The sequence below is a fragment of the Gekko japonicus genome, unplaced genomic scaffold (assembly GCF_001447785.1).
Source record: "Gekko japonicus isolate JY-2015 unplaced genomic scaffold, Gekko_japonicus_V1.1 scaffold2531, whole genome shotgun sequence".
Taxonomy (NCBI): Eukaryota; Metazoa; Chordata; class Lepidosauria; order Squamata; family Gekkonidae; genus Gekko; species Gekko japonicus.
Window position 1 is genome coordinate 48,645 of NW_015160298.1, and position 8,742 is coordinate 57,386.

Here is an 8,742-nt window from a genome sequence, read left to right on the forward strand (position 1 = left end):
CAGCCAGGTACTAAGAAGACCTCTCATACCAAACTGAACTGTTGCTTATTCATCAGCATGCTTCTATTCTCAGCTTTTGCTTAATCATTAATGAGTTCAAATCAGCCATCATCAGATTCCAATTCTTGAGACATTTCCTCAGATGAGCTACTCTGATGGATCCAGCAATCACTCTTCATGCTATGGAAAGTCTCCCTAAAGGCCTCCATCATGGCATGTGCCAACTTCTTGGCCTCTAGTTTGCTCCCACATTCTTTTGTGCCAAGGGCTTTTAAGGTTCAGCTGTTGCACTGAGATTTCCTGACTAGATTGAAGAGAGTGTGGGAAGTCTCCGTGAAAAATTCATTGCAGAACTGCTTTCTCCACAGACACCTCTGTCCGAGAATCCACATCCATTGAATAGTGTCAAGCAAACGTGGATGAGTGGACCAGGTTGCTGCTTGACAGATGTCTCCGAGGGGAAGACCTGATGTGAATGCAGCTGAAGAAGCCTGAGCTCGAGTGGAACATGCCGAAAGTGACAGTGGACATTGTGTACCGGAGCCCTTATGGCCACACAGATCCACCGAGTGTCTGTGCCGAAGCCCCTTTACCCTTTCTAGGCCCCTTAAAACAGATGCACTGTTTGATCTGGTGTCGTGACAGTTCAGCAACGGATTTTATATGCACGATCACACAGTCAACATCTGCCTCCTGTCCCCAGCCATTGGTTTCCGGCTCAAAACCCCTTTAACCTGGAGTATTTTGTTACCAGGTCCCAAAGCCACATTTTCCCCGTGTGATCGCTCCTCCGGTGTCAAGCCACTTCCTGTTTAAACCCCCTCCCTGCTCGAAAGCTGCCCGAGGCTTCCGCTTTTCGCCCACCATTTTATTTTTTAGCGTTAGCTCTGCTACCATGTTTAGAAAATCAACATTTAAACCGTCACTTGTTTTAGAGTTTAGATGAGTTTGGGATCTCACGGAGGCCATTTTCAGGTCAAACGTTTAAAGGGAAGTCTTTTGTTGGAGGAGTTGGATTGATTCAGCCTGGTGGTTCTGCGCATGCGCCTTGGTAGTTTCACACCCCCCATTCTATGCCTATGCGCATGTGCAAACTGAGAAAAAAACCTGCCAACACACGCTCCCGCGCGTCAGTAGTGTAGACGCCGGGGAGCAACGTGACTGCGTGGTGAGGCGAGATAAGGGAGGTAAGTGTGATCATGATTATCCAGATCAAATATAATCCGGTCAGAACCGGAACAATTTAACCCGCTCTCAGAACGCCGTCTGACCGCACCCAAAGTGATCTTTTCTGAATGCCAGTGTCCTGTCCAAATAAAACAGTATAGCCCTACAGACAACTAGGGAATGAAATGTCCTTTCAGCATGCATGGAAAGTGAAGAGAAAAACACAGTTTAAGTTTTAAGTCCTGATTCAAATGAAACTTTGAAACCACCTTAGGTAAAAATTCTAGACGTGGTCAAAGGACTACCTTGTCTGCAAAAATCTGAAGGAAGGGGGGGTGGGCTCAGAGCAAAGGGCATTTAATTCTCCTACTCTCCTGGCAGATGTGATAGCTACCAGGAATGCTACTTTGTAGGACAGGAAGGACGACTCACATGTAGCCAGGGGCCCAAATGGTTTATGGACAAGTTTGGCTAAAACCAGAGATAAACTCCATTGTGGTACAGGTTTCACAGAAAGGGGATACAAATTATTTAAACCCTTCAAAAATGTTTAGAATCCTCATTGGCAAAAACAGACATGCCATCAACCAAATCATGCGCCACAGAAATGGCAGCTAAATAAACCTTTAAGGATGAGTTAGACTACCCTGCGTGATGTCCTTCAGAGAGAATAAGTATTCGAAAATGTCATATAACTGGCAGGTCTTAGAATATAACTGTTTAGCAGTAGCCCAAGAGGAATGGGGTCGATGAACCATGCTGCTAATTGAAGTGTCCACATTTTGGGATGTACAGCATGATGTCTGAGTGAGAGGTCATGAGTGTGTGGGGGGAACCTGTGGTATACCCCTCTTCCTAAATTCCAAAGTATGGGGAAGCAAGGTCTTCTCAGCCAGAATGGCACAATGAGAATACAAGCTGTGCTGTCTGTCTGAAGTTTGGACACAATCTTTTTCAGCAATGATAGAGGGAAAGCATAAAAGGTGGAACCATTCCAGGTAAGCTGAAACACATCCCCCCAAAAGCCTTCCCCAATGGCAGCACAGGAACAGTAGCAGGCACACTTTTTGTTGGCTTGAGTGGCAAAAATCTCTGTGTGAGGAATACTCACTTAGCTGTCCTTAGTCCACAGGAAATAAGTGATTGAATCAAGGCTCCAATACATTGGCCCCTGGGTAGTGGTAAAAAAAAAGCCCTACCAGCTCTGGAGTCAAATAGTGCCCCTATAAACTGGATAGACTGAGTGGGCACCAGGGTAGACTTATTGTAGTTAATCACCAACCCCTAAGGATTCCGATCGAGATCCAGCTGGAGATACTGTTGAGAGTCTGCTACAAACAGCCGATCATTGAGGTAGGGATAGATTACACAGCCCTTACGTTTCAAATGGGATACAACAACCAAGACACATTTGGAAAAAACCTGAGGGGCTGAGGCCAACCCAAAAGAACTGTGAATTAAAAAACTGACCGCCCATGTATGAATCTGAAGAACTTCCTACAATCCTTATGGATGGTGATGTGAAAGTAGGCGTCCTTGAGGTCAATACTAGCCAACCAGGAGCCCCTAGAAACAAAGAGGATAACCTCCTGCAGAAACAACATCCTGAATCTGGGCTTACGTAAGAATTTGTTGAGGCCCCTAAGATCTAATATAGGCCTCTTCCCCCCATCCTTCTTATCTACAATAAAGAATAGAGAGTAAAAACCTAAGGAGGGTGTCGAAGTATCTACCCGAACAATTGCCCCTTTATGGATTAACGCCTTGGTCTCACTGGAAAGAGCAGTGTGTGATTGCTGTTCTGAAATAGGAAGGCTGTGACACACAGGGCAAGTTGTAAACTCGAGAAAATACCCATTTTTTATTATAGACAGCACCCAGGTACTGTCAGTAACCGTTAACCAAACATCATAAAACTTTAACAACCGGTCCTTAAACATGGGACCCTCAGCTAGTCAAGACAGGTCAGTGCCCCGATTAGAGGGGTCTCTCGGAGACTTGTTATTTCGGGAAGCTATGCCCTTTGGCTGGCGTCTCCCCACATTTTCAGGATAGGAGGACCTAGAAAGCCTTTGGTAGGCAGGGGTTTGGTACTGGTTATCCATGTACCTGAACTGCCTACTATAGGTATACCTCTGAGAGGACTTAGGCCAATACCTGGGCTTTGCCTGTACATTGGTGGAAGATGTAATTCCAAAAGATTCAGCTGTCAGCTTATACTTTTAGACGCATTCAAGCTTCTCATCAGTCTGCTCGCTTAAGAGCTCTTTACCCTTGAAGGATAAGTCCTCAATCTTGGCTCGGATATTGGGCAGGAGTGCTGAAGACCAATGTTCCCTCTAAGCTGAGTTAGTGTGAGCTATCTCACAGTTTTTTAGCCTCCGGCTCACACATTTTTGTCTTAGCTCAGGAAGGATGGCTCCAGAGGAAACGAATTTCTGCAGCAGTCAAATCTCTCGCTCACAACTTTAATGCCAGTAGCTCACAAAGTAGAATTTTTGCTCACAAGACTCCAAAGCTTAGAGGGAACATTGCTGAAGACTGCAGCCAGGAATGTTGACATAATACCAGGGCCAAACCCACAGCACAGCTGTGGCAGTCTGCATTATGTCATGCCATGTCCAGCTGCTGTTTCCTGAACTTCATTCCCTCTTCTATCAGGGCTGTTTTTCTGTGGGCAGAGCATCAATGAAAGGGAACATCTTCTCCCATAATAACCTATTGTAAAGTCCCATCACCGCAGCAAAGTTGACCACATAGAGGCCCACAGCTTCCAAAGAATAGATCCTGCAGCCAACATAATCTAATTTACGCCCTTCCTTGTCACTGGGCAAACCATGGGACCCGAAGGGGGCTCATGCTGGAAGTACTTAGGATACAAAGGAATTTACCTTGGGATGTTGAAACAGGTAAGAGCAGTCACTCTCTTTAACCCTATAGAGGTTCTCCAACTTCCTGGCCAAAGCAGGAGTCGAAGCTGCAAAAGGAACTTCTTGTAAGCCCTGTATAAATGGAAGGGCAACTGACCCTGAGTCTGGGGAAAACAGGACATGCATCAGCAGATCCTTGGACTTCAGTTCCAATGCAATGCATTGCAAATCAAGGGCATTTGCCATTCTAATGATCTGGTCTGAGTAGGATTTCAGATTGTCTGTAGGAGACACTGCTGGTCTGGAACCGAAGGTGTTGTCTGGCGATGAAATTTAAGTTGGTTCCGAATCGTGGTTGGAGTAATTGCCGACGTCAATCTCGGATCCGGAGACATAGGACCCTGTCTCTTTAACTTCATCCAGCCTCAGTGTCAATCAAATCTGATTAGTAGACTTGGATTGAGGATGACTCCACATAGCAAGGGGCAGGGTGGTAGTGATCCCAATCTGCTCAGGTCAGTGGTGGCATAGACAAAGGAGGACGATGGGCGCCATGGTCCCTGTGTGAACGTTTAGATGCAGGATCCTCAATGAGCTCGACGTCTGAGGATCCTGGCAATTCCCTAGATCTCAGCCTTGAACGTCTTCCAATATCGAGGTGCCAGGAAGGGGAATGGTGCCAAGGTGAGACCGATACAAAGTGGAGCATTGGAGGCGAATGCCCACGAGAGACAAAACATTGAGTCTCCGCGCCCGGTGTTGGTGAACAGCACCGAGCCAATACTGAATCCTGATGTCTAGGCAAGGGTGATTGGCGGCTGCGGGGTGAACCATGATGGTGCAAGCGAGAGTGAACGCTGCCAGCTGCGGTTTTTAATCTTACAGGTCTTTTTTGCCCGAGGCTTGGAAACTGCCCCGGCAGTATTGGAGGCTTCTGCAGTCTGAGAAACTGTAGTAATCGGGGGAGCCAAACTCACCAAAGGTGGATTGGGACTTTTCTCCTGGTGTTTCTGAGGCAAAGCCTCTGGTGCGGTGAGAGCTTTCTCCCATAGAGAGGCCTTCAGACGCACAGCACAGCCCTCCCTCATCTCGCATAAGTTAGTATTATGGCCATTGCCCAGTCTGAGTAGGCAGGAGCAATGTTCATCTGTTTGAGCCATCTTGGCCCCACATTCAGAACACTTTTTAAACAAAACCATTGTATGAATGAGACAAGGAGGGAATCCTGACAGGAATTCACCTCACAACTTGAAGCTCGCAAGACACATCCTCTCTTTGTGACGGCAAAGAGAACTGAGTGGAGAGTACTTACTCCTCCCATATCACGTAACCTTTTGGGCGGGAAGCTCACAGTGATGCAGGGAGTGGGAGGACTCTTGGGATACTAGAAATTTCTCTTTAGGGCTCACTAGCTCTCCCCCCCTACCCCCGTGGCAGGCCAGAAGTGCAGTGCCCATGTGTGCCTGCACAGAAGCCATGATGATGAACCAAACATTCTCCTTCTTGTCTCCTCCCAAACACTTGGAGCCTTTCTTCAAGGCTTTTCCATCTTCCAAATCAGTAAGGCAAGTCTCCAAGAAAGTGGAGCTAGGTTGAAGCGTATCGAAAATGGAGGGTCAGCCTCTCCCTGAGTCAATACAGTCTACACAAATTTACATAGCCCTGCCTGGAGCGAAAGGAGGTGTGACCAGTTTGGATGGCTCTCCCCACTGAAGGGGTGGTGGTGGTGGCAAAATAGCCAGGGAAACACCTCAGGGCAGAGAGGAAGAGACATGGAAAAAATGTTACCAGTGTGGTGAGACAGGCCACGGAAGTTGTGAAATCGAACACTCTCCACTGTCAGTTTCCTGGTTTTGAAATATTTTTAAAGAATTATTATTCTTGTGTCTTTGGCAATGTACTGTGCAGATATTTGGGAGGCTGCTTTACTGCCAGTTTACATTCTTGCAGGACAGCCTCTCCCACTTTGCCACAATTTCACTTCCTCAAAGCAGCCCCTGCTGCTTATTCTTTCCTGCAAAACTGAAGTGTCAGCATTCTGAGTGGCAGCCTCTACTTTGTGGAGTGGATTGGGAAGGCTGAGGGCTTCTGGTGCACGTGGCTAATCTGTTTTGTCTTTTTGCCTGACTGCCTTTAGCATCACTGTCACTTGCCTTGAGTCCACTTTCAGATGTAGAGCAGGTAAAAATGTTCTAAATAAATAATGCTCTTGTTTTCTTCATATAGGCAAGACATTTCCCTTTTGAAAAGAAAACCCTTTTGCCCTCACTTCCCAAACTGCAATGGCTTCCCTTTTGACTAATTTAGGGTGCTTCTAATAAATAACATACCAACTTCCTGAAGGCATTTGATCCTCCCCCACCCCCAACTTTTCAGTTTCCCAGGAACTCATCTCTTTGTACTTCAACACTTGTCTTTCCGAAGTTCAATATGACTGTTGGTCTGGGCAATTTTTCACCTTACTCACACGTACCCAATTTGGACAGTGCGACCAAAGCCCCAGCATCTAACACCCTTCCAGAGGGACCTCGGGAATTTTGGCTCTCAGTAATTCTAACTCTGCAACCTCACTTCCCCCTCCCCCCCTTTGCTGAATATACCGTGAAGAAGTCACACATACTCTGCTAGTCAATAAAACAGTTTTAGTAATAACTTTACAAGCTACAACATAAGTTTTTTTGCACTAAGCTGTGGGTTGCCAAAGAACTGCCAACATGCCAGTCACCCATGCTCAGGGGTTCAATGTAGCTACACCTTTTTTTGTTTTGTTTCCCTCACTGGCTTCCCATAGCCAATAGGAATTCAGGCAAGAGTCACAAGGCAATCCAATGGGAGGGGCTTGTCAAAACAATCTGCAGCTGAACTAGAGATTCTGTTCCCTGTAGGAACTGAAGGGCTTGTTTTGGTTATTTTAGCCTTGCCATGCTTAGAAGGCAGAACTGTAAGTCATGTTCTCCAACTCAGTGGGGGTTTTGTTTGTTTGTTTTTGGTATTCTAATCACACACACACACATCTCAATGATTTCTGAACTAACTTATCTTCACCTACTGAAGCAGCCCTGAGGGGGTATATTCCCCCCCCCCCCAGTCGGGGGAAACCTTTTCCCCATTAGCATTGGACCCATGGACTTTGATCTTTCCCCTCTCCTTACACACCTGTTCAGCTATCACCTCTGGGTTACAATCCGTTTTAAGTGAGAGAACTCTGAACCTTTAAAAACTAGACCTGGACATAAGTGAAAGTCTATTTCACTTTCTGACAACTCCTGCGTCAACCAGTTGTAGCTAGGATCTGTCACTTTTTGGAAAGATTGGTTTAATTTTCTGGTTAAAAAAGGGGGGGGGACATCCCTAGGGGTCCTTTTGCGGTCATTTCCAGAACATCTTTGAAAAGAACTTTGCTTAACTAAAAGAATACATAATTGGCCCATAAACCTGCTCAGACGGCACCTGTTAAGGATGCTTCAAATATTAAGGGGCCAAAGGGAGACCACTTAAACGCAACCGTAACAGGCTTCTTCCAAAGACCATTCCAGTCAAGCAGGGGGTCACACAGGCAGCATTCAGACATGTCAGCAGGCACCTTAATTGAATCTATCCTCGCTCTGAATGGGCATATCTTTTTAGCCTTTTCAGCTGCTCCTCTAGTCAGTTGCCAAAATGAGTGCGTGTGCATGTTGGGGGGGGGGGTAGGGAAGATTACATGAAAAGCATCATGCATACATGTACACACACATACTTTCCAATGTAAAACATGCTACACAAGCGAATTTCCAAAAAGAAAGAGGTCTGGAGAGGAGCCTCTCTCTCCATTCAAGTGAACTACTGGAAGACATTCAAGCCCCACTTGGGCCCTTGGTGGCTCCCTGACTGGGGTAAATATCGGGTGAGAGCAGCGTCTGCCTCACTGCCCAGAAGCAGAAGGGTCGGCACTGCACACTGCCAAACTTACCACTGAGGAAGGTTGTGATGGTGGCCTGGGGGAGCGGGGTCCGATGACCCAAGCGCCCTGAGCAGGAAACCACCATGGACAAAAATTAAAGCATCTACCACTGGGAGGTTGTGAGTGACGGCCTTTCAGATACAATCTCAGCCACGCTGGGGTCTCAAGACCAGTCTGTCCAAGATGACTACCAGGCAGCTTATACCTCCCACGGAGAGGTGGGGTAAGAAGAGTCTGGAGCACCAATCCCACTTTTCTCACCTTGGCAGTCCAAACCAGCAGGGCAACTGAAACCCCCCAAGTAGTTGATGGGGCTGAACAGTCTGCAGAGGTGACCTCCTGAAGTAAGGATGGCTGTACCAGAAGAGAAGGCACCTGCCTGTTCCTGAGCTGTCTTCCTTGCTCCCACCCACGCACCACAGCACCCCACTAAAGGAGTGCAACAAAAATAAAACCTGGAAAACTGGAAGATTGTTTCCACTTTGTATACGCACAAAAATCCACAATTCATCCAATCTGATCTGATCTTCAAATTCATTCCACAGATGGGTCAATGTCACATCCCCCCCCCCCCTGCAGTGTTTCCCTGTGCTCACCTTTTGACCTGCACAATTTCTCACCAGCTCTGCCCACAGCTAGTGCACCACCGTGTGACCTTTTGCCTAATACCAGACCAACTTGGAGTGTCATTGTCTCTGATTTAACTCCCCCAAAGGGGGGCTGGCATTGCAGAAGGAAACAAGACGTTCATTGGCCCTCCCA